Source organism: Monodon monoceros, unplaced genomic scaffold (genome assembly GCF_005190385.1).
Source record: "Monodon monoceros isolate NGI ecotype Baffin Bay Population unplaced genomic scaffold, NGI_Narwhal_1 Super_Scaffold_20, whole genome shotgun sequence".
Taxonomy (NCBI): Eukaryota; Metazoa; Chordata; class Mammalia; order Artiodactyla; family Monodontidae; genus Monodon; species Monodon monoceros.
This window is the reverse complement of record NW_021703777.1, coordinates 68561302-68588162: the sequence shown is the minus strand read 5'-3', so window position 1 is coordinate 68588162 and position 26861 is coordinate 68561302. Positions and strand designations below refer to the sequence as shown.

Here is a 26861-nt window from a genome sequence, read left to right as displayed (position 1 = left end):
TGTGTGTGTGTGTGTGTGTGTGTGTGTGTGTGTGTGTGTGTGTGTGTCTGGTGGCTCCCATCATCCCCTAATTCCTGGCCAAGCATTTGTTGTTTTGGGGTCTAGATTGAAAGTGCTTTGCTTATAAAATTCTCTCTGAAACTTTGCAGGGTTTTATGTGTCTGAGCATACTCAGTTCTGTGCCAAAGGCCACATACACAATTTTTTTAAATGAGTCTTTTTGTTGGACTTAGTTATTAGTACTCTGATATTATTATTCTTATTTGGTACTTAATGTTTTTTAGGAGGCATTTTGCCCCTCTAAAAGAAGAGAAAGCTCATTCTTCTTAAACTGGTGTCTAACCAGAATATGTTCCTATCATAGTGTTCCTAGAGGGGAAGAGAAAGATGTGGTCCAAGTAAGTCACTAGGCCAATCACAATGTGGAATGGAACCTTACATTCATGATGAGGCCATGGCATGGATAGGAATTCAATGAAAGCTAAAGAATTGGTGCCAGTAATTGCATAAATCATAAAATCCCCCCCAGAGGCAGTAACTTTCCCATTTGTTCAATTATTCAGAGTCCTTTTTGAGTTCATTAAAATTTTACTTTTAAAAACATTACACATTTCTTTTTGGTTTTATCCCTAGACATTTTAACTTCTCGTTGCTATTTTAACTGGAGTTTCCTTTTGCTCTCTTCTACCCATTGTTTGTATAAATAAAAGTTGTTGGGTTTCAATATTAAGATAACTTATCCTGCCTTTTATACTAGCTTAAGGAGTTTCTCCTAGTAATTTTCAGCTTGTTGTCTTGGGGTTTCCAATCACATCTTTTCTACAGCGGATGTTCTCTGGCAGTCGTTAATACATGAGACAAAGATCCTAACCTTTATGTCAGCTCCTATTGGTTCAATTACATGTTTCTTCCCCAGATGTCCTTGAACTCAATATTCCAACGTTACCTCTTCCATGCTCTTGGCCACATAGTCAAATAATTTTCCAATATTTATGAATCCAAGTGTGATGGTTAATTTTATGTGTCAACCTGACTGGGCCATGGCATGCCCAGATATTTAGTTAAACATTATTTTTGGTGTGTCTGGATGAAATTAACACTCAAATCATTTAACCGAGTAAAGCAAATTGCCATCCTCAGTGTGGGTAGGCCTCATCCAATCCATTGAAGGCCTGACTAGAACCAAAAGGTGGAGTAAAGAATAATTCGCTCTTTCTGCGTGTCTTTGAGCTGGGACATTGGTCTTTGAACTCAGATGAGAATGTACAGCTTTGGTTCTCATGGTACTCAGGCCTTTGAACTCTAACTGAAACTATACTGTGGGCTCTCCTGGATCTTCAGCTTACATTTGCAGATCTTTAGACTTTTCAGTCTCTATAACCATGTGAGTTAAATCCTTATAACAAATACCTTTATATGTATGTATATATCACTAATATATACGTATATATCATCTATATATGTATATATATATAATATTATACAATGATAGGTTAATTGTGCAATTTGAAAAAGATAGGGGAGAAAAATTATGAGTTATGCACTAAACTTAAAACCAAATCTTCTCTAATATTAGTGCAGGTCCAATTTTGTAAGTGTCCAACAATGGAAAGATACAGTAATATACAAAAGTTATAGACATTTAAAATTAGAAAATCCTGTGAAACACTTCAAATTATATAAATATTCAGAAAAAGTAATCATAGATTAACACCCATAAACACTTCGAGCATAACTTTTAAGGAAATAAAAGGTATCGGAAAGATAATATCCATTATGTATCCTAGGATAATATTTAAAGATAGGAATCATGCTTGTAGAAAGCATAAAAAGGAGGTTATTAAAAGCTACCATTCTGATGTGTACTCAGTGTTTGCTGGTCATTGGTGTTTCTGGTACAACAATATCAGGCACTGTGTCCTAGATGATTATGCATTAAAATCTTTCACAGATGCCAAATATTAATAAGTATTCAAAATGTATTTTTGTCTCAACTAACTATATGTAATGCTATGGATATGTCTGCCAAGAATTTGTCTAGATTTTATGTTCCTTACTAATATTAAGAGGCAAGAGTTTAAAAAATGAATTTAAAAACTTCCTCCCTGGAATCCAGTAGAAAAGGATCGGGGCTCAAACCTTAAACTTTAGTGACAGCGTTGAAGGATGGTCAAATGAACAAAGAAAGCATTGTCACTGTTTATAGAAACCATGAAACATACCAGAAAATAATGATTTCAACACAGTTATTACTGATTGTTTAGTGTTTTTGAGATTGAAGCCCTTCCATTGTGTTCACAAAAATTCTAGTTTTTGGAATTTTGCCCTGAACAAAATCCATTGAGAATGCCTGTTCTAGAAATTTGAGCCAGTTAAGTTTTTTTTTTTTTTTTTTTTGTGGTACACGGGCCTCACAGTGTTGTGGCCTCTCCTGTTGCGGAGCACAGGCTCTGGATGCGCAGGCTCAGCGGCATGGCTCAAGGGCCCAGCTGCTCCGCGGCATGTGGGATCTTCCCAGACCAGGGCACGAACCCGTGTCCCCTGCATTGGCAGGCGGACTCTCAACCACTGCGCCACCAGGGAAGCCTGAGCCAGTTAAGTTTTAAATGGTGAACGTTTTATGATTAGGGGTAATAACATTTAATTTTCAATTAGAATGTTACCTTTTAGATGGAGATATAGCAGGCCCATTCACTGTCAATCAAACATCTGGCAAACCCTCAAATTATGCAGCAAAGATGCCAGCTGTAAAAATTCTCACTGACTACTTTGGAGAGATTTCCTTCACATTATTTAAGAAGTATGAAAGTAAAAATTGTACATCAGGGCAGATGCTTAGTTAGTTCATATGTAACATTGTTTTCCTGGGATTATTCATAAAACTAATTTTTGTTTTGTTTCAGTTTTCAAATTAAATCAGAACAAAAATAAGAATTAAGTTAAAAAATTTAAAAATCTGTGTATTATAGAATATATTTAAATTACTTATAAAAATTAAATCCTTTTAAAATTTATTAAAGTAAGACTGCTGTAGATTATGTTTTTAATTTAAGAGAGAAAAAATAGCTTAGATAAAGTTTTACATTTTTGTGTTTCATTAATTTTCTTTGTAAAGATTTATACCAGTCAAGAATATAAGCCTGTAAGTACAGGAATAAAAGTAATAAGATGAGTTTAATAATGAGTGTCGTCTCAAGTCAAATTAAAAAAGCAATAATTTTTCTTAATTTCCTTTTAACATTTACCTATTTGAAATTTTGCATTCATTTATTAATGGCATATATTTATTAAAAACTTTAATTAGGGCTTCCCTGGTGGTGCAGTGGTTGAGAGTCCGCCTGCCGATGCAGGGAACACGGGTTCGTGCCCCGGTCCGGGAAGATCCCACATGCTGTGGAGCGGCTGGGCCCGTGAGCCATGGCCGCTGGGCCTGCGCGTCCAGAGCCTGTGCTCCGCAACGGGAGAGGCCACAACAGTGAGAGGCCCGCGTACTGAAAAAAAAAAAAAAAAACTTTAAGTAATGTAATGTTTCCCTCCTAATACAAGATCCTTGAGTAGGAAATGGGAATGGCTAATCTTAGCCAAAAGTACCACCATTGGTGGCATCCGTTGATACTTTTTGAATTATATAAAAATTTTATGTTTTTTAATATAATTTTCAAGGCTGTTGTAAAAAAATAATTTTTCCCATAACTAACTCAAATCATTTGGTCTTACCTTAACTATATATCATAAAATAGCATGTAAGACTTACAGAGAAGTCTGTTGTAAGTTATTCTTATTTAGAATTCTCTTCCAGATAACATATATTTAATTTGATGCTGACTTTATTTTATTTTGCTATATAGCTTAATTCAAGAAATGCTAACTTTAAGTATTAAAAATAACATTGGGAATTATGGAACCTTTGTAGATATTTTACCTTAAATACATAGGCGTAATCAGCAGAAGTCTGAAGCAGATTTTGCCAATCTGTAAATATCAATGAATTAGAGCTAGCATTGATTTATAAATGATAGTTGGCATTATATTTGCTTGTTGTTAGATTTTATTTGTGTTCCAAGCCACAAGCTACTTGTCAACCCATCATATATCATGTGTAATAAACAGAACAAATGAACAAGCCCATCTGGCATAATGTTATAGAATCTTAAAATATATGTGAAAGTTTGGTATGTAGACCATAAATATTATTGTAGGAATGGTCAAGCTATACTTTTTTTTTTGACACCGTGTTTTTTTAAAGAAAGATATAGTATCTCATACTGTGGGAATTTTCTACTTAACTTGAGCTATCTACCTGATATAATTATGCTGACTGGGAGTTTACATATTTTTAGCTATGATGTGATACTTTGAACATCTTCTGACATGGCACACAGGCAGGACATCATTACTCCCTTTATTGTAGGGTGATCTCAGAATGGTGAAAATTCTGGATAAGTATTTTAGAGTAACATTGTGGGCTTCCAGATAGGTTTAAAAGTACCCAGTGCTAATGATTAGAACCAGGAAAAAATTGTATTACAAAACATATTCTTAAAGGAAGATTGTGTGCTTTCTCCAAATGGCTGGAGTTCAGGGCCATCTGGATTAATATGCATTATACATACTCTGTAGATTAAGTTAAACCCCCTGGGAAATGGATGGCCAATGAACCACTTTATCTGTACGCTGCAGGTACCTTGAGTAGTTTGCTACCTGCAGCATAATTATAATTACATTTTGATGTAGGCAGTGGTAGAGTAGTTAAAATCATTTTTCTTTCTTCCCAGAATTTCCCGCAGAGAAATGCAAGGTAATGCAGTGTATTTTAAAACAATATTGTTTCCCTGGATTTAAGCCATAAGATGTAACCATAATTCAGAGCCAGCAAATATATCCTTCAATAGAAAAGGGAAGAATTATTGTCTATGTTGAGGAACAGGTACAGAATTAAATGTAGATATTTTAATTTCTTTAATGAGATTGCTTTGGTGACTTTTTTTTTTCGTAAGTAGAGGGAAGGATTTTTTATTTATTTATTTATTTATTTTTGGCTGTGTTGGGGCTTTGTTTCGTGTGAGGGCTTTCTCTAGTTGTGGCAAGCAGGGGCTGCTCTTCATCGTGATGTGCGGGCCTTCCACTGTCGTGGCCTCTCTTGTTGCGGGGCACAGGCCCCAGATGCGCAGGCTCAGTAGTTGTTGCTCACGGGCCTAGTTGCTCCGTGGCATGTGGGATCTTCCCAGACCAGGGCTCGAACCCGTGTCCCCTGCATTGGCAGGCAGATTCTTAACCACTGCACCACCAGGGAAGCCCGCTTTGGTGACTTTTTAAATCAAAATCATTCATTCAAAGATGTTTGAATTCTTAAAATATGTTTTGATTTTTTCCACACACTTAAATGAAATGTAGGGTTGAAGCAATTAGGAAGTAGATGGAAAAATGTATCTTGGCACCAATGATTTAGACATTTGGGGGAATACATGTGCACATGAATTTATATGAATATATGTATATATACATATGTAAATATTTTACATGCACTCAAATTTGATTTGAGTAATTTGGGTAATTTCATTTTGTTTTTAAAAGTATACTTAGGAAATTTGCTGTATGTGTATATCAGAATAGACTTACAAAGGTGTCTATACCAAAATCCCTAGAATTTATGGATATCTTACATTTATATGGCAGAAGGAATTTTACAATTGTCATTAAGGTTATGGACCTTAATATAGGGAGATTATTTTGGATTATCTCACTGAGTCCAGTCTAATCACGTGAGTCCCTAAAGGCAGATAACTTTCTAAACTGGAGTCAGATGTAGCAAGATGAATATCAGAGATATTGAAAGCATAAGAGCAGCTTGATCCAGTCTTATTGGAGGCCACATGGAAAGCGTAAGAAAGACCACAGATAGCATTTAGGAGCAATGACAAATCTTTGACTGACAACCAGGGAGGAAACGGGGACCTCAGTCCTACAGTCACAGGGAAATGGAATCTGTCAACAACTTGAATGACTTTGGAAGCAGACTATTCTCCAGAGCCTCCGTTAAGGAAGGCAGCCCTTTCAACACCTTGATTCAGCCTTATGAAACCCCACCCCACCCTAACTTCTGACCTACAAAATCTGTGAGATAATAAATTTGTGTTGTTTTAGTCCACTAAATTTGTGGTAATTTGTTACTGCAACAATAGTACACGAATACACATGTTTTAACCTGACAGACAGAGATGTAATTTAGTCTGTTTTATTTAGCTAATTTTCATGTTAGTTCCTCAGCACTGTGGAAGTATAGTTCATGTGATAATTACCTGTAGGAGCATGGTCCAAATGGAAGACCATCCATAGTCATTACTGTTTCTACCCCTCTGTTAGTTCCCCCATCACAACTCCTATACTGGACCAATATAGGTGGCTGCATCTCTATACCTCTTTGCCTAATCATCTTGATCTCATTCTGGAAAATCTGTATATTTTTTTCAGGATGAGTTGAAGACTAACCCTCCCACCCTCTCCCCCCCCAAACAACAACAACAACGACAACAACAGCAAAGAAACAAAAATAAAGAAATGAATGCATTATTGGGGGAAAAAAGTCTTTTTAAAATTTTACCTCAAGGAGAGTCCAATTACATACTGTTTGGATGACCCCGTGAATAGTTTCCAGGCTTAGTTCTTTTAATCTTTTTAACTTTGAGAGTGTGTGTGTGCTAGCTAAAGCCCAACCTTGGTTTGGGACATATGATTTCCATATATGATAGGCTTTCTAGGCCTCAGAATTTGTTTCTCATTGCTCTCTTCAAATACAGTCATTTGACATACATCTGTTAGGATGGTACTGTTGCCATGCAAGGCTTATTGTGTCATCTTGCCCTAGAAGAAGAAAATTATTCCCCATATTCCACCCAAAGATGTAGCCCCTCAACTAAAATTTGTAATATATGACAGCCATAGAGGTGTGCCTTGCGATTGCTGGTAAAAAGAAAACCAGCGGGGATTGAAACCATGGTCTCCAGCTGTGATTGCCTTAAGGGTCTACCTCAGCTTGCCAGTTTAGGCCTTGTGCATCCCAGAAAGTCCCCGTCAATGAGTGAGTACTACAGTAGTACAAGGACTCACCATTTCATGTCAGTTAAGAAATCCACTGTGGAGTTGCAAGGTGTTTTGAGGCTCTTGTACTCAATTCTCCTTTCCTCCCCCTCTCCTTTCAGAGGTATTGGAAATTATTTGCTTTCCTTGTAATCATTTTTCTCTTTAATTTGGCTTAATCTATATGATACTACTGATCATTTGTAAGATGCTATAGTCTGAATGTTTCTGTACCCCCAAAATTCATATACTGAAATTTAATCCATAAATTGATGGCATTAGGAGGTGGGAGATGATTAGGGCGTGAGGGTAGAGCCCTCAGGAATGTGATTAGTGCCCTTATAAAAGAGGCTCAGGAGCCTCCTGGACCCTTCCACCCTGTGAGGACACAGCGAGAAGGCTTTGTCTGTGAACCAGGAAGTGAGCTCTCACCATACACAGAATGGACTGATGCTTTGATCTTGGACTTCCTAGCTTCCAGAACTGTGAGAAATAAATTTCTGTTGTTTATAAGCCACCCAGTCTGTGATATAAACTGACTATGACAGAGGCATATTTCAGGTTTTCTTTCTGGGGGGAAAAACACTAAATTGATAATATATGTTTAATGATGAGGATTAATCTGGGCAAATATATTTTTTCTTCAGGATTCATATATTCATTTAACCCATGTTTATTGAGCACCTGTTATAGGTTATATACTATTCTAGGTGGTGGGATATAGCAGTGGACAATACAGACAGAAACTTTGCCTTCACTGAGATTATATTCTACTGAGTGAAAACATAAAATAAATTTTCAAAAGAGTGAAATATATTCTATTTTAGATGATTTTAGATAATATGGAGAAAAATAAAGATAGAGATTTGGTGCAGAGACTTTCCTTATTCTCCATAGAATTATAGGGAGTTAGAATTTAGAGGCTTAGGAATGCCTTGGGAGCCACGCAGTTATATTTTGGGATGGATATAAACAGAGATAATAGGCATACTGAGATTAATCATGATGATTACAAATTAAATGGTGATCATGATATTACTAGTGTTATGAGGGAGAAAGGAGTGAAAGTCTAGACAGGAGCACACAGATTTAGTAATCCAGTACGAGTCTAAGCTTTCTGTGTATTCTAACCTGAAAGACTCTGAAAATCACTTTTGTTTGTGCATGATATTACAATGATGCAAAACTTTTTTAAAACCAATATTTAAATTTGATGTATACTGAAAAACATGAGTTTTCTTGTATTTCTTATTTAGCTATTATCCCTAGGTCTCTTCAATTGAATTACGTTGTTCCAAACTCCCACATTCAGAAAGCTCTAATTCTGAGATATTTTGGCAATATCAATAAAACAAACAACCCAATCAAAAAATGGATGGAAGACTTAAATAGACATTTCTCCAAAGAAGACATACAGATGGCCAAGAGGCACATGAAAAGATGCTCAACATCACTAATTATTAGAGAAATGCAAGTCAAAATTACAGTGAGTTATCACCTCACACAGGTCAGAATGGCCATCATCAAAAAAATCTACAAACAGTAAATGCTGGAGAGGGTGTGGAGAAAAGGGAACCCTCTTACACTGTTGGTGGGAATGTAAATTGATACAGCCATTATGGAGAACAGTGTGGAGGTTCCTTAAAAAACTAAAAATAGAACTACCATATGACCCAGCAATCCCACTCCTGGGCATATACCCAGAGAAAATCATAATTCCAAAAAATACATGCACCCCAGTGTTCATTGCAACACTAATTTTTGCTGTTTTTGATTGTATTACCATGTGCTCAACTGGTAACATCCAAATGCTTGGCAGTTTTATTTCAAAGGTGCTTCAGAGTTTAAAATTTTTGAAGATATTATAAGTCTCATTAAACATTCATATTTAATTAAAAGGAAAATGTCCTGTGGTACTATCAATACAAATAAATGAATTCAGATGACAGATTAGCATATAAATTCTATGAATTAATAAGTTAGCAAACACAGAAAATTCACATCTTACACCTCTGTCTGGAACATTTATTTTGGCACCAAATGTAAGATATGTTTGGCTTTCATCAATATTAAAATATTAAAAACTACATCTTTATATTGCCTCTATATAAAATTATTGCTTCAATTTGCATTTGCACCTAATCATGCTAATAGCTCACGTGACCTAAAAAATGCCGTTTTCCCTTTTAAGGCATAACTTTTTCACTTTCCAGTGATTAATTACAGAGTCCATGTGCATGTATTTGCAATGGGTTTGATTCATCTTAGACTGCATTCCTCTTTGTGTCTAAGAAATACCCCAATTCTCATTTCATTTCTAAAGAGAGATAGACTGATGAGTCCTAGTCAAATTAACAGTCAAGGTAATCACTTATTGTCTACTCAGTCTGTTTTTATGTCATATGATTCATCTGTTGGATGGAGCCTCTTACCTAAAGGAAGCAAACTTCTGTCATTAAATTATTATTTATTTTAAAAGTTAATACTGCTATATATTCAGTATCAGCAGCAGACTGAATTTCTAGTAAAAGTAATGAGAGTCATTTTCCCCCAGCACCAAATATAATGTATACATTGTTTATAAATATTCTATTAGTTTACTACAAAACGATATAGTTGTGTCAGCTCAAGTAGTATGCATTAAAATCTGAATATTTGAAAAATGTGGCTTAATGGGTATCTAAACAGTATAATTCTTATATCCAAAATGATTGTGAATATTACTAGTAATTTCCTCAATACAGAGTGATCTTTAGTTTTACTTTACCTGTAACTAGATCTAATATTTAGAATTTGGAATAATTAAATCATACAAGTAAAAACTAATGGGAAGTTGCATGTTGAAATTACAGATACTTAAATTATGAGATATTATTTGAGCATCACAAGTACTCTTACATATTTTTGATGAGCATACCTATGTACTGTGAAGAAAAAACAAATACAGGAAAAAGGAAATCTCTCAAGCTAGCATAATTAAAAATACATTGGGAATGTTATAATTAATAAAATTAGAAATAAGTTAGTTATTGTTTAAATGCTACTTAAAATAGAAATTCGATAGAAAAATTAGGACTATAAAAAAGAACCTTTGGGGCTTCCCCTGGTGGTGCAGTGGTTGGGGGTCCGCCTGCCAGTGCAGGGGACACGGGTTCGTGCCCCGGTCCAGGAGGATCCCACATGCCACGGAGTGGCTGGGCCCGTGAGCCATGGCTGCTGAGCCTGCGTGTCCGGAGCCTGTGCTCCGCAACGGGAGAGGCCACAGCAGTGAGACGCCCATGTACTGCAAAAAAAAAAAAAGAAACTTTACAAATTATTATTTTTTGATTATTGAAATATATCTGACATATAACATTATGCAAATTTAAGGTGTACAACATGTTGATTTGATATATTTATATGTTGCAGTATGATTTCTATTGTAGTGTTAGCTAGCATCTCTGTCACATTACGTAACTATCATTTCATTTTTTGTTGTGGGAATAATTAAGATCTAGTTTCTTAGTAAGTTTGAAGTTTATAATACAGTACAGTTGACCCTTGAACAGCACAGGTTTAAATTGCAGGAGTCCAATTATATGTGAATATTTTTCAATAGTAAATGCTGCAGAACTGCTTGGTAGTGATTGGTTGAATCTGAGGATGTGGAGGAACCGTGGATAAAGAGGACTAACTATAATTTATATGCAGATTAAACCCCACATTGTTCAAAGGTCAACTATATTTTTACCTATAGTTGCTGTACTGTGCATTAGATCTCAAGGACTATTTATCTACTAATTGCAAGTTTTTCCCCTAAACACCATTTCTTCTATTCTCCCACTCTTCATCCCCTGGCAACTACAATTTTACTGTTTTTAGGAGTTTTTTTTTGGATTACACATGCCAGTAATACCATATAGTATTTGTCTTTCTCTGTCTGACTTCTCTCACTTAGCATAATGTCCTCAAGGTCCATCACTATTGTGGCAAATGGTGGGATTTCTTTCTTTCTCTTGGCTGAATAATATTCCATTGTATGTGAATGCCATATTTTCTTCCTCTACTTCTTTTTTTTTTTTTTTTTTTTTTTGCTGTGCTGTGCAGCTTGTGGGATCTTAGTTCCCCAACCAGGGATTGAACCAGGGCCCACAACAGTGAAAGCACTGAGTCCTAACCACTAGACCATCAGTGAATTCCCAATGCCATGTCTTGCTTATCCATCCATTCATTAATGGGTACTTAGGTTGTTTCTATAGCTTTGTTATTGTGAATAATTCTGCAATAAATATGGAAATGCATATATCTCTTCAATAACCTGTTTTTATTTCCTTTGGATATATATCCAGAAGTGGGGTTGCTGGATTGTTTGGTAGTTCTATTTTAAATTTTTTTGAGGAAACTCCATATTGTTTTCCATAGTGGCTGAACCAATTTACATTTCCACCAATAGTGCACAAGGGTTTTCTTTTCTCTACATGCTCACCAACACTTATTGTTTTGTGTCATTTTTTAATAACCATTCTAACATTCCTTTGCTTTTCTTTTTTTTTGTAAAGCTTTGGGTCATGTTTCACCTGATTGAAATGAGACAATGTAATGTCCTTTAGTTCGTATAAGAACATGCTTAACATTCATTAAGAAAAAGAAAAAAGGTAATTCATTCTCTCCAATGCTGATAATTAGAAACAAATGTTTCAGAGGCAAATTAGCCCTTTATATCTAGCAATCAGGCCAACAATATTATAATAATTATTACAACAAAATTGAAAACTTTATTATGTAGGGTTTAAGACACATACTATCTTTGACATGGAAAATACCTTTCGTATATCCCCAAATCACTCTCTATGATTACTGAATCTCTTGAGATTTTTCTTATATTTGATTTCAGCAGATCACTAAGGATTTTCTGTTTATATCTTTCATTTAATGAATTCTAATTTCACTGTGTCTTCCTATATTAAAATGAATCATCCAATTAACATATACTGCAATGCCAGTTAGAATTAAATAGTACGTAAAATCATCCTTGCATATATCAGGCAAGTTTGACACAGTTTGTGTCTTTTGTGATTATGCTTATATACCTGCATTAACATAGTGTACGTGTAGCCCACTAGAGAATGTTTTAATTTATTGAACCATGTTACCATTAACAGAAAGTGTCAGGATAATAAAGTAGCTGCTTCTACATTTTTGCAGGGACCTTAAAAACAAGGTCCTTCATCTCACAATATAATTCATCTTACTCATCTTTTCGATAACATACACATTACCAATAAAGGTGATTTCTCTGAATATAGTATTACAGTATCAGTGTTCTTGCTTGTTATGCTCAAGACACATATTAGTGGTTGGATCAGAGACACAAGACACATGAAATAGTTCAGAAACTACACTGCTACACATAACTGTCTTTAAATTTGATGTGTTGGCCTATAGAGATATTAATAACAAAAAAAGTAATATATTTAAAGTCCCTGATTTTTGTGGTATCTACACAATACCAAAAATTCAATTTAAAAATTCATTTTGTAGGGACAAAGAAAAGGTTTGTTCTCTTCCTTTGTATTTAGAAATCAGGTAACATAGCTTTCAGGAAACTTGCAATAAAAATAGAAATAACAGTAAAAAGAAATAATGGTGTTATCATAATATTGACTGTTTATGAAGTACATACTTTATTTCTTTTAATCCCATTAAGTGAAGGATTACTAATTCCATTTTAGAGAGGAGAACATTGTGGTTCATAAAGGACTAAAACTTGGAAAGGGACACAAAGATAATAATAACAACTGAGATTCAAGCCTTGGTTTGTGTGTATTAAATTATGCCATGCTACTTTGAAAATATTATTTACCTTAAGTAAATAAGTTATTTTATTATTTATCACTTTATATTTAGAACAGTTTTAAATCTTTAACAAATTGAGTTTGGACTCTCTCTTCCATGAGGAGTGTATAAGAGGATTAATGAATAAAGAACCTACCAGCCTTGTAAGGAATGATATGAAGCAAAGGGCAGATAGACACAAATTTTGAGTATCTAAGTACTTTAAAGCCAGTTATTTGAGGTATATTAAATAGGAGTCAACTAGATATCTGATTTTCACAAATAAAACAAAACAAAAACTATTTAATACATAAAAACAATTTTAAACAATTTTTAAAATCTATTAATAAGTGTGGGGCCTTCTGCTAATGAACATGATGGCTTAACTACGACCAGATTTGACCTCCTGCAATACAACTGGCAAACAAACAAACAAAATGTGTAATATAACTCTTTTCAGACATTGGACAACAGGCAATACAGGGCTGTGATCCCTGAGAGAAGAGAGACAATGGGATAAGACCTGTAATTATCCTGGCTTTCATCTTTACGGCATTTTCCAGGGCACAGTGCAAAGAGGGGAATCTCAAGCTGAACAAGATAGCTTTACTGAGGGGACCTTCAAGATGGCAGGGGAGTAAGACGTGGAGATCACCTTCCTCCCCACAAATACATCAAAAATACATATACATGTGGAACAACTCCTATGGAACAACTCCTAAAGAACCCCTACTGAACGCTGGCAGAAGACCTCAGACTTCCCAAAAGGCAAGAAACTGCCCAAGTACCTGGGTAGAGCAAAAGAACAAAGAAAAAACAGAGACAAAAGAATAGGGACAGGACCTGCACCTCTGGGAGGGAGCTGTGAAGGAGGAAAAGTTTCCACACTCTAGGAAGCACCTTCACTGATGGAAATGGGGGGTGGGCTGGGGGGGAAGCTTTGGAGCCACGGAGGAGAGCACAGCAACAGGGGTGCAGAGAGCAAAGTGGAGAGATTCCCGCATAGAGGATCAGTGCCGACCAGCACTCACCAGCCTGAGAGGCTTGTCTGCTTACCCACCGGGGTAGGTGGGTACTGGGAGCTGAGGCTCGGGCTTCGGAGGTCAGATCCCAGGTAGAGGACTGGGGTTGGTTGCATGAACACAGCCTGAAGGGGGCTAGTGCACCACAGCTAGCCAGGAGGGAGTCCAGGAAAAACTCTGGACCTGCCTAAGGGGCAACAGACCATTGTTTTGGGGTGCACGAGGAGAGGGGATTCCTTCTCTGCCCACAGAAGGCAGAGCACCGCCTAAATGAGCTCCAGAGACGGGCATGAGCGCAGCTATCAACTTGGACACCAGAGACGGGCATGAAATGCTAATGCTGCTGCTGCAGCCACCAGGAATCCTGTATGCAAGCACAGGTCACTATCCACAGGATTCACATCTGCCCCTGGGAACCTGTGCAGCTCACCACTGCCAGGGTCCTGTGATCCGGGGACAACTTCCCTGGGAGAACACACAGTGCACCTCAGGCTGTTGCAACATCACGCTGGCCTCTACAAACGCAAGCTCGCTCCACATTCTGTACCCCTCCCTCCACCCAACCAGAGTGAGCCAGAGACCCCTAATCAGCCTCTGCTTTAACCCCGTCCTGTCTGGGCAGGAACAGAAGCCTGAGGGCAACCTACATGCAGAGGTGGGGCCAAAACCAAAGCTGAACCCCAGGAGCTGTGCAAACAAAGAAGAGAAAGGGAAATTTCTCCTTACAGCCTCAGGAGGAGAGATTAAATCCCCACAGTCAACTTGAGGTACCCTACATCTGTGAAATACCTGAATAGACAATGAATCAACCTAAAATTGAGGTGGTGGACTTTGGGAGCAACTGTAGACTATAAAACTCTTAGAGGAAAACATAGGTAGAATACTCTTTGACATAAATCACTGTAAGATCCTTTTTGACCCACCTCCTAGAGAAATGGAAATAAAAACAAAAATAGATGGGACCTAACGAAACTTAAAAGCTTTTGCACAGCAAAGGAAACATAAACAAGATGAAAAGACAACCCTCAGAATGGGAGAAAATATTTGCAAATGAAGCAACTGATAAAGAATTAATTTGCAAAATACACAAGCAGCTCATGCAGCTCAGTATGAAAAAAACCAACAACCCAGTCGAAAAATGGGCAGAAGAGCTAAACTGACATTTCTCCAAAGAAGATATACAGGCTAACACACACATGAAAGGATGCTCAACTTCACTAATCATTAGAGAAATGCAAATCAAAACCACAACGAGGTATCAAAAGAGTGAGCGAGTGGCATGGACAAATATACACTACCGAATGTAAAATAGATAGCTAGTGGGAAACAGCTGCATAGCACAGGGAGATCAGCTCGGTGCTGTGTGACCTCCTAGAGGGGTGGGATAGGGAGGGTGGGAGGGAGACACAAGTAGGAGGGGATATGGGGATATATGTACACATCTATCTGATTCACTTTGTTATACAGCAGAAACTAAGACAACATTGTAAAGCAATTATACTCCAATAAAAATGTTTTAAAAAGAAAGAAAGGTTTACTGAGTTGAGGAATCAGCAGTAATAGTTAGGGAAGCTGAAGTGCTTGGAAATTTGAGCATAGTGTTCTGGGCATAAGGGATCTGTGTAGAAAAAGAACTTCAGAGATTCACACTTGTGTACTGTTGAGTGTTTGCTAACTACCAGATGACACATGAGAAGTATGACACTCCCACGTACAGACAAAGAAAGAAAAATCAGAGAATTATAACTGAAAATTCTCAGAACTCCTCACAAGGTGAGAGGATGTTCCATCCCTGACCAGATAGAATGGAACATCCTCAGAGATCACTCATATTCCTAGAGAGCCCAGAAGAGTCATGAGTTAGTAGTGGGAGTGAACTATGTCTGAAGTAAAGTTTCTTTTAAACCCACCCCAGCAAATTTTAAGAATGAAGCTCTAAATGATTAAAGTACTCAGTATATAACTCAATTCTCTGTCAAAACAAATCATTATGTTCTTTAAAGGAAGACATAAATACAGACAGTAAAAATATAGCATTTGCAATGTTAATATCCAATCAAAAACTCCTTTGCAGGTCAAGAAGAAGAAAATGTGACTCAAAACCAGGAAGCAATAAATAGAGAAATAGATCTATAAATGACAGATATAGTAGAACTAGCAGGAAAAGGTAGTTAGAGAAAAGAACTATTATAACTATGTGCAAATATTTAAGGAATTCCATACTTCTTTGCCATGTACCCTCCTCAAAGAATCTATCTTTCTGACTTCTCCCACATTAGTTTATTTAAAGCCATTTTTGAAACCTATATAAATGTAGTAAAATTGCATATACTTACTTGTAACTGATTATTTTACCTATTTTTTTTAATTAAAAAAATTTATTTTTTGGCTGTGCGGCATGTAGTATCATTTCTTTAATTTTTAAAAAATTAAAAAAAATTTTGCTTGCGTGGTATGTAGGATCTTAGTTCCCCGACCAGGGATCTAACCGGCGCCCCCTAAATTGGAAGCGTGGAATCTTAACCACTGGACTGCCAGGGAAGTCCCTATTTTACCTAATGTTACCTCAGTGCCATTCATTATTTTTATTGCTTGTAGCAGTAAGTTGTTTCTCACCCATTGACATGTTGTATTACTGAACATTCTACTCTATATATTTTGTACTATTCATATATTAATACATATATGTAATAATTATTTATAATAATTATTAAGTGCCAAGTGAAATGTTTTCAGTTTTTGGCTACTGTAAATTATGTTGATATGAAAAATCTTTTTTTGCGGTACGCGGGCGTCTCACTGTTGAGGCCTCTCCCGTTGCGGAGCACAGGCTCCGGATGCGCAGGCCCAGCGGCCATGGCTCATGGGCCCAGCCGCTCCGCGGCATGTGGGATCTTTCCAGACCGGGGCACAAACCCGTGTCCCTTGCATCGGCAGGCGGACTCTCAACCACTGCGCCACCAGGGAAGCCCCAATGAAGAGTCTTTTGATACACAATTTGCACATTACTTTTGGTTAGTAGTAGAATGACTAGAGGTGGAATGGGTGGGATACTGGATATTCGTATATTTACATTTGGTAAACCCTGCCACATAGTTTTTCAAAAGAATTCTAACAATTAGAAATCATAATTACAATGCTTGGGAGTTGCAGTTGTATACATCCCACTGTCATTTGATATTACCAGTGTTATTTCCCTTTGTAGCCATTCCTAATGAGTAAGATTCTTGTAGTTGTAGTTGGAGGATTATCTCATTGTCCCTTTAATTTTTATTTTCCTCTGACTAAAGAGACTGAGCATCTTTTGGTATTCTTATAGGACATTTGTATATTCTCTTTTGTAAAGTAGCTGCTGAAATATTTTGCTCAATTTTTCTTGGAAAGTCAGGAGAGTTTATCCTTTCTTTCACTGATTTATAGGAAAACACTATGTGTTTTGGATATGAGTTATTTTTAAGGTATATGTATTGCTATATCTTCTCACATTCTGTGAATATTTTCACTATTTAAAGGAATCTTTTAATGCACAACAGTTTTTGATTTTAATGGTGTTCAATTAATCAGCTTTTACATTATATGATTATTGATTTTTATATCTGGTTTAAGAAATCTTTGCCTACTTGAAGTTCATGAAGACATTTTCCTTGTATTATCTCTTAAGAGTTTAATGATTTTACTTGTATATTTAGGTCTATAACATACCTGGGATTCATATTTGTGTATGACATGAGGCGGGGTCAAGGTATACTTTTTATCTGTAATTTGGCATTTCGCTAAATCCAGAACTTTTTGTTGAAAAGAACATTTTCTCACTGCATTTCAGTGGTACCTTTGTTATAAATCTATCACACATATATGTGTAGGTCTCTTTCTGCACTCTACAATCTGTTGTATTTGTCTATCTATACTCTATTTGTCCCCTCTCTATTTGTTCCCATTGCCTTAATTATTGATGTTTTGTAATAAATTCTCCAACTTTCCTGTTCATATTGTCTCATTTCTTGGCTTTTTGCATTTCTGTGTGAACTTTTATAATCAATTTCTTTATCAACTTTATAGTCAATTTTGATAGTACTTTTATCTGGAATTGCACTGAATCTAAAGAGTAGGTTATAGAAAATGCACAGTTTAACCTTGAGTTCATCAGTGTGGTTTATGTCTGATTTAAATAGGTTGCATAAATTTCTCTCAGTAATGTTAGTTTAGAGTATATGTCATCACAACGTTTGATGAATTTAGTAGTTATTTAATGCTTATTGATCTTATTATGATGTTTTTACCTGAGTTTTCTAATTTTTTGTTGCTATTATATAGAATTATAACTGAGACTGGACAGTTTTATTTTTGAAAATAAACTGTAATTTGAGACAAAATCTAAGAGTAACCAATAAATACAAGGATTCTGCCATAGTTCCCTTTCAATCAGTAGAAAAACTGACATTACTGAATGCATTTAGTGGCAGAATAAGAGACAACATTGCATGATTATCTGAGTCCATGAGTTGTGTTTGTTCGGCATACAACATCTGGATCCATGGTAAATCATCCCACACAAATTAGATCATTTGTCAAATGCTCACACTGGTAAAGCTGTATATTTGGAGATGAGTTCTTATTACTATCACGCTAGTGATGTACATGTCTCAGTGAGGTGATGTGAGATAAATAGTTGACGTTTTTAAGTGTTACTTTAAAAAACAGATGTTCAGTATTTATAGACATTTCAATAAGAGGTTAGTTATAGAATTATTCATTTTATATTATATTCATTATTATATATAAATATATATATATATATATTTTTTTTTTGCGGTATGTGGGCCTCTCACTGTTGCGGCCTCTCCTGCTGCGGAGCACAGGCTCCGGACGTACAGGCTCGGGCCCAGCCGCTTCGCAGCACGTGGGATCCTCCCGGACCAGGGCACGGACCCGCGTCCCCTGCATTGGCAGGCAGACTCTCAACCACTGCGCCACCAGGGAAGCCCCATTATTGTATTTTTTAACTTTAAGTCACTTTCTATTATTAATATCTTAACAGCATATGTATCCATGACTGCTACTTTTATGATTTTCATGATGGTTAAAAGAAAATATTAAAATAGAGCTGAGTCATTTTCAACTGCTGAGATAGATAATGTAATACTTCATTTCACTGGAGTATTAAATAAAAGGCAAGTTCCCACACCTTATTATACTACCCGATAATGGGCACTTGTAATTATTTAGCACTATTATTTGAGTTTCTTCTTCAACTTCTGATTTGATTTCAAGAATAGCATATTTTCCCCAGACATAAGAACTCTTTCTAGTCTAATTTTATCTTCTGATTCTATAGAGAAAAATAATATGCTCCCCACCAGAATTGCAAAGAGAAATTACTCTTTTCATGCACCATCTTTCTCCCTTTCTTCTCTTTTGCTTACTTTATTGTTTCTCTTTTGTTAATTGAATAAATTTGACACAATTATATGTTGTGTAAGATTAAGATAGATAGCATATTACTTTGATACATTTATGTGTTGTAATATGATTGCCAATGCAGCGATATTTATTGCATTTCATATTTTTCTATAGATGTATTAGGCCTGATAATTCAGAGTTGAGGGAGCTCTTTAAAAGTTTATATCAGGCAGTCCTTGGGGAAATATTTTCAATCCAAGGTAAAACCTCAATTCTACCTGCAAATCCTAACCTTAAGGAAATAGTTACAGAAAATAAGTACATGTATTTATTAAAGCAGGAAGATTTTTATTAAAGCTTAGCATATCCCCACTTAACAACCCTAATATAGCAAATAAACTCTGAGGACCTAAAATTTTTCTCAAGCCTGAAGCTAAAATCAACTAATTGTAAAGAACTCTCTCCATGGCTTTTGTAACACTTTCATCTATTGAATATTCTATCAAGAAATCTTTTTAACTTAGTAGAAACTTCTGTTGAAGATCTGTGGCTGTACAGATGAAGTGTCATATCTTGGAAAATATTATAGTTAACAAATTGGATGACATAGCTTGAAAGCTCCTTTAAAGATAGGCATTAAGGAAATATGATCTATTTATACATTTCTATGTTTTAACTGATCTTGTTTGAATATTTGCAAATTTGATTGGCAAGGATGGATGACATATGCCTAGTTTATACCTTCTGGCTTGGATCCAAGAGCCACCTGGTTGGAATAGCTTGTCAAAGAATTTGTTTTCTGTACAAATTCTTCATGTAATGAAATTAGATTATTATTTTTAAAATTCTAATTTTCCACGTGACATATCATCTTTAGAGAAAGCAGTTTGTATTCCAAGTTGTTGCCACTAGCAATAGATATTTAAGTCAGTAATCTAAACATATTAGATTGTGGAAAATAATCAGTGCTCTTTGGGGAAAATAAAGCAAAGGAAATTGATATTTCTATAAAAATGAAAAATTTTGAGTTTCTACATTTTAGGGAGCCACACGTGGCCTTGCGTAAATTATTTAACCTACCTGGATTTCAGTGTCTGCATTTATAAAAAAATAAAATAAAATTAATACCAGTCCCATAGCTTATTTTGAGGAATAAATTAGAAAATATTTGTAAACTGTTTACCACTCTTCCCAGCATCTATTATATGCTATATAAATGTTAGCTATTATTGCTACTAACATAGAATTCTACTCAGTTTAATTATTCAAAAAATTAAACTTGCTATTCTCTAATGAGCCTACATTACTTAAATCTTTTGTTACTTTTATTTGAAGATAAGAGCAATTATGTTGAACTGTTAGTTGAATTGACATCTTGAGTAATTAAGACACTAAATTTTAAGATAGAGATTAATAGAAATTTATATTTCTATAATACTCAATATGTATTATGATTAATAAATAATATTTGTTAAATTAATAAACTGGCAAGTAAAGCATGAGGCTTGAAAGTGAAAATAATAGCTGTTATATGTGTTCAAAATGAATTGTTCTGAAAATAAACTTGGATGGAAATAAAGTAGTAAGAAGACAGACTTACACCTACAATCTATCAACATTTATTTTAGAAAATAGTGCAAACGTTTATCTCAGTGGCTGCTAGCAAGCAATAAAATATCGAAAAACAATACCAGATTAGAGTCAGGAACTCAGATTTTATTCCTCATCCTTTCCCCTACCCCAAACTTTTCCATTAACTATCCAGCTTTGTCATCTTCTGAAAGTGCTTTGTTTTTCTAGGATTAGTCTCCTCACCTGAAGAAACAAAATGAAAATATTAGTTCTAAAGGTTTCTAGGGTAACTTTCAGTCTTAAATATCTATGATAAACTTTCTGATGAGTAATACTTAGGTCTAGGCGTAGATACCAGGGGTTTGGTAAAAATTAAAGATAGATACCAGAACCAGAGAAAGACTTGCAGGAGAATTGTAATTAGGTAAGAATTGGTGATAGGTACCTTAATTGACAGTTTTAATGTAAATTATTGAGAAAAAGAAATAATACTTATGATTTCCAAAATATTTGGAAATTACAGGAAACAGCATCTCCGAAGCTGACTACAATTTTATATTTAACTATCTTCAGCCTATGGGAAATATATAAACTGAAAAAATTAGAATAGCTAATTGACTTGGGCAATGCAATTAAATAATCTGTACCTCAATTTCTTTTGTTTTTTAAAACTTTTTTGTACCTCAATTTATTCATTAGTAAAATGAGAGTAAAAATATATATCATTGAGTTAGCATGAAATATGGTGATATAGATGATGCCAATTGGTAACATATAAGAATTCAACAGATGCTAGTTATTATTCTCTCTCTCTAGACTGTGAACTTTTTGGTTATTTTCAGGGGGAAGGAGTGGGGGTTGGTTTCGTTCACCATTGTCATAGGGTTTTAACCTGTCCCATAATAGGCACTCAATAAATGTTGCAAACTCACAGACTTTGCTCTCTGCATTGGTAGATTTTAACTCTGGTTGTGCAGCCTTGATTTTCCATGATTCCATTTTTGTCCGTATGGAATTGTGATTGATACTGTCAGCCAAGACTGTTGAGAATAAGGTGAAGAAGTTTTATTCACTTTTAAACAGGCTCTCAGCCTTTCTGGAGAGCCACTGGTGGTGAGTCATCATGCTGTTTCTGTATGGTTATCAAGTCTGAGTTCAGAATAGAATCTCTAGTTGTGGCATGCCTCATTTTTATAACTTTTTATATAATGCTAAAATGATAATTAAATTTGTATTGTATCCCATAAAAGAATACTCCTGAAGAAAAGAGCAAAAGAAGCTTAGAAAAAATGTTACTTCTGGAAAACAACTACATAGCTTCATAAGATAAATGCAGTCTTCAACAACATGTTGTCACAGAAAGCTATAAATTAGGAGTTAGCAGACTCAGATTCTGGTCCTGATTAATTTAGTAACTATTTATCTTGGACAAATTGTTATCCTGTTAGAAGCTCAGCTTCATTAAGAGGAAGATTTTTAAAGCTGACAGTTTCCAATATCCCTCACAGCACTGTGAGTATAAACACTGAAAAGAATTTTCATTGCATTCTCTTCTTGATATTCATGACAACCTGTTTGGTTCAGAAAAAATTTCAGGCTTACAGTACAAACATACATTCTAAGGTCATACCTTCTAATTTTTAAATTTTTATTTATCACCAGTGAAAAAAAATTCAATTTGTGTATTGAGAGATTCTGTTTCAGGGCTTTTAAACTTTCAACCCTCATAATAAATTGACTCTTTTAGAAATATATTAGGTCAACATAATTTATTCATTTGTTTTGTGGGTAGTGCTGGTGGTATCATGTAACAGTCATGTAAACACAGACTAAATTCCCTTTTTGTAGGAATTTAGGAGTTATTCCTGTTTCTTTTTGTGTGACACACGTAACCTCTGGATTAAGAGCCCCTAAAAAAATGCGACTTTTATTTCAGGATTTAAAGCAATGTCAACATTTGTTTTGATCACCAAAACATAAGCTTACATAATATAAAAATATTAAAAAGGCAAATTTAAAGTGTCTGATGCCATCCAGATGTACTCGATGATGGTAAGAAAATCATAATTAGAACCATTTCAGAGTAGTGCTAGGTGAAGCATCTCTGAATGCTAGCAGTTCACCTGGCTCATGCCCAAACTGTATACATTAAAATAATTTCAATTCCCACTTTACCTGAGGCACTGTGTTTTACTGTGTAAGATATTTTCACAATTATAAATTGAACTTACGATAGTAACATTTAAATTAGTACTCATGTAAATTTCCTATTGTAACAAGTTGTCTTCTCTTTAAAAATGACTTCTTCACACAATGGATGGTTTTACAGTGAGCGTTGCACATGCTTAGCCCATGTTACCTGTACTTTAAAAGCAAATTTTACAGGCTGAGTGTAATGAAGGATTCATGGAAAGGCTATTATTGACAAGGGAAAACAAATTATTAATCTGAAACATCTCTCTAAGGGATCCATGAGTATTCGCTAGGTCTACAAAACAACAAAATTAAATCAGAAATGGTATTCCCTCACATTCTTATCTGAACCCAGCTGATCACATGTCACATATAGCTATTGACATATACCTAGTTCCTGGCTGAACACTTTTTCCTCTGCTATTCAAGGAAGCATTTTGGTTGCAAGTTTCTATGTTACTGTAGAAAAAAAACCTCACATTTACTCTAATTAAATTTGTCTATATAATTATTTCTGTTAGTGTATTTTTAATTGGGAGATATATGCATAGAATAGTGAGTAAAATCTAAATGAGCAGACTAATGTGTAATATAAGAACATAATCATATACTACCGTCCAGTCCACAAATTAGAAACTTGCCAATAACCCTGATGTTGTTTTTTATTGTTTGTCTTGTTTTCATTTTTTTTGTTTTTGTTTTTGTGATCACATCTGCCCACCACTCCTAAAAGTAATCATTGTGTTGACACTTGGGTTACATTTCTTTTTACTTTGTTTTAGATTTACTGTCTCTGTGTATATCCCCTAACAATATCTAGTTTTCTGTCTCTGAAGTTCATACGAATGGAATTACACTGTACACATTCATGTTTGTCTTTTTCTTAGCTTTGTGTTACATTTACTAGAGCCATCTATGCTGTTATGTGACTGTTGTTCATTCAGTTTCATTGTTTTAACAATGATGATGATACTCTCATATTAACTGTAGATATTATTATTAAATATAATAATATTGAGTTGAGTTTATTTGAGATGGAGCTCAGATATGAATCTCTGTAATCTAGCTCCAAGTACAATACTCTTGTTTTGTTATACACCATCTCACTAGACTATTTCATAGTATAAAGTAGCATGTTTTCCATTCTGTTATTGGTGGAGGCAAGTTGTTCCCTGCTTTTCCTGTAACAAATAATGCTGTTTTGTATACTCTTGTACAAATATCCTAGTAGATTTGTATAGCAGATGTATGAGAACTTACCTAAGGTATAAATTTATGACTGCAATTGATGGGTTGTAGTGTATGTGACAATGCAAATTTATGAGATGACTTCAAACATTTTCCAAAGTGACAATAACAGTTTTTATACTCAAAACAGCATATAAGTGTTTCCCTTGATCTACATTCTATTCAGATTAGAATTTTAAATCTGTTCCAGTTTGATGTTTGTGAATAGATTTACATTGTGATTTTAATTTGAATTTTTACTAACTCGTTGACATCTTTTCATTTGTTGGTTGTCTAATTGGATTTCCTCTTTTGTTAAGAGGCGATTTAAGGCTTCTGCCTATTTTTAAATAGATTCTCTCCTTTTTGCAATTAAATGTAGGAGTTTTCAATATATTTTAATTGTCAGTTAATTTGTTGGTTAAAGATGTTGCAAATCTTTATTCATACAGTGTTTCTACACTCTTCGTATAAGAATGACTTATAGTGCTATTGAATGCATTACTCCTTTCTTTTATAATTAGTAACTAATTGTGTTTAGTTTTAAGAAATTATTTCTTACCCTTAAGTTATGAAAATATTTTTTATTATCTTCTAAAATGTTCATAATTATTCTCTTCACTTGTAGAGCTCTGATGCACAAGAAATTGATTTTTATGTATGGTGTACAGTAGGGAAACAGTTTAATTATTTTCATATATGAATACCCAGTATTTGAAGGAGCTTTTAATTGAAAAGTCCCCTTTTTGTCAATGATTTCTAGTACCACCTCTGTCATATATCAAGTGACCATCTGTGCATGGAACTGTTTCTATTTATATGTTATTGTCTTTATCAGCACCTTATTCTTCTCCAAGGGTTCCTTGGTTATTCTCAGCCATTTTAACCTCCAAATGAATTTCTAACTCAGCTTTTCTAGTTTTTCCAATTTATATTTTAAAATAAATATTTCACAGCATAGGTGCCATAACTGTTATTAGTAGCTAAACCATGATACATAATTATGGAAAAGGCAAGCCTCAATATATATCTTAGGCCATTCAGACTGTTAGAACAGCATAGACTGGGTGACTTATGAACAACAGAAATTTATTTTTCAAAGGTCTGGAGGCTAGGAAGTCCAAGATCAGTGTTTCAGCAGATTTGGTGTCTGATTAGAGCTTGCTTCCTTGTTCATAGATGACTGTCTTTTCACTGTATTCACATGGCAGAAGGGACAGAGTAGCTGGACTCTGTTTTATAAGGGCACTAATCCCATTCATGAGAGCTCCACCCTCATTACCTAGTAACTTCCCAAAGGCTCCACCAGCAAATGTTATTGTGCTAGACATTAGGATTTCAACATACAAATTTTGGGGGTGTACAAACATCCAATCTATAGTATTCTACACCTGGCCTCCCAAATTCATGTCCTTCTTGCATGCAGTATACATTTATTCCACCTCAGTAGAAAAGTCTTAACTCATTCCATAATCAACTTTAAAGTCTTAGTCCAAAGTCTCTTCTAAATATCATCTAAATCAGATATGGGTAAGATTTAAGGTGCAATTTATCCTGAAGCAAATTGCTTTCCAGCTGTGGACTGGGGAACCCAAATAAGTTATGTGCTTCCAAAATACAATGGTGTGACAGGCCTAAGATAAACATTCGCATTCCAAATGAGAGAAATGAGAAAGAAAAAAGGAGTGACATTTCCCTTTAAGTTCAAAACCTAATGGGGCCAACAATGCTCATTAAACCTTAAGGCCCAAGAATAATCCTCTTTGTCTTGATGCTTCCACTGGGGTGGAAGAATCATCTTCTAGACACACTGAAGTAGCAGTCCTGATCATGTAGCTTGCTGGGCAGCCCTGACCCCCAACTTTGGGTGGCTCTGCCTTCAAAGTGCCTCTGTTTCTAGGCCTTGCCCCCATGATGTTTCTCTGAAGTGATCCCATCTGGAAGCAGTTCTGTGCCTGGGTTGCACACCTGTGACTCCAGGCAGCTCTATTCTTGAAACGAAGGTCAAGCTCCACAGGGCTCATGTATCTCCTTGATGGAAAAATGATGCCACACTGAAGCTACCAAAGTTTGCTGCTTGCACCCTCCAGAGGGGTGGCCACTGTGACCCATCTCACAACAGAGCCTATAAGAACCTCACCTGGAATGGCCAAGGAACATGGAACCAGAGTGCAGGGAGCCTGTGATGGGAGGCAGTGCCAGGCCATGCTCACTGAGGTCCCACAGGCACTGGCAGCCCCTCCTTTGAAATTGCTCTGTTTCCTGGGTGCTTGCTTGCACTCTGAGCCTATGATGGGAGTGGCAACTTTGGTGATCTTTGAGTCTTCAGGGCCATTCTTCCACATTTTAGAGAATAACTCCTGGCTTCTGTTGAAATAGCTGATCCATACTAATCTCATTATCAAAGGATCCTTGGCCACACCCTTAGTGTTCTCATTTTTTTGCAATATTGATAAGCTGAGAATTTTCCAACTCTTTAAATTATGCTTCTCTTTTGGTTAACAATTCCATCTTTAAGTCATTGCTCTTTTCTTGAATGTTACTGGAAGGAGTCAG

At 35.5% G+C, this 26861-nt stretch overlaps 1 pseudogene; it reads right to left on the bottom strand.

Annotated features, from left to right (window-relative positions):
• The window catches only part of LOC114902418, a 30025-nt pseudogene extending 3375 nt beyond the window's left edge, over window positions 1-26650 (bottom strand).
• Window positions 26651-26861: the final 211 nt, after the last annotated feature.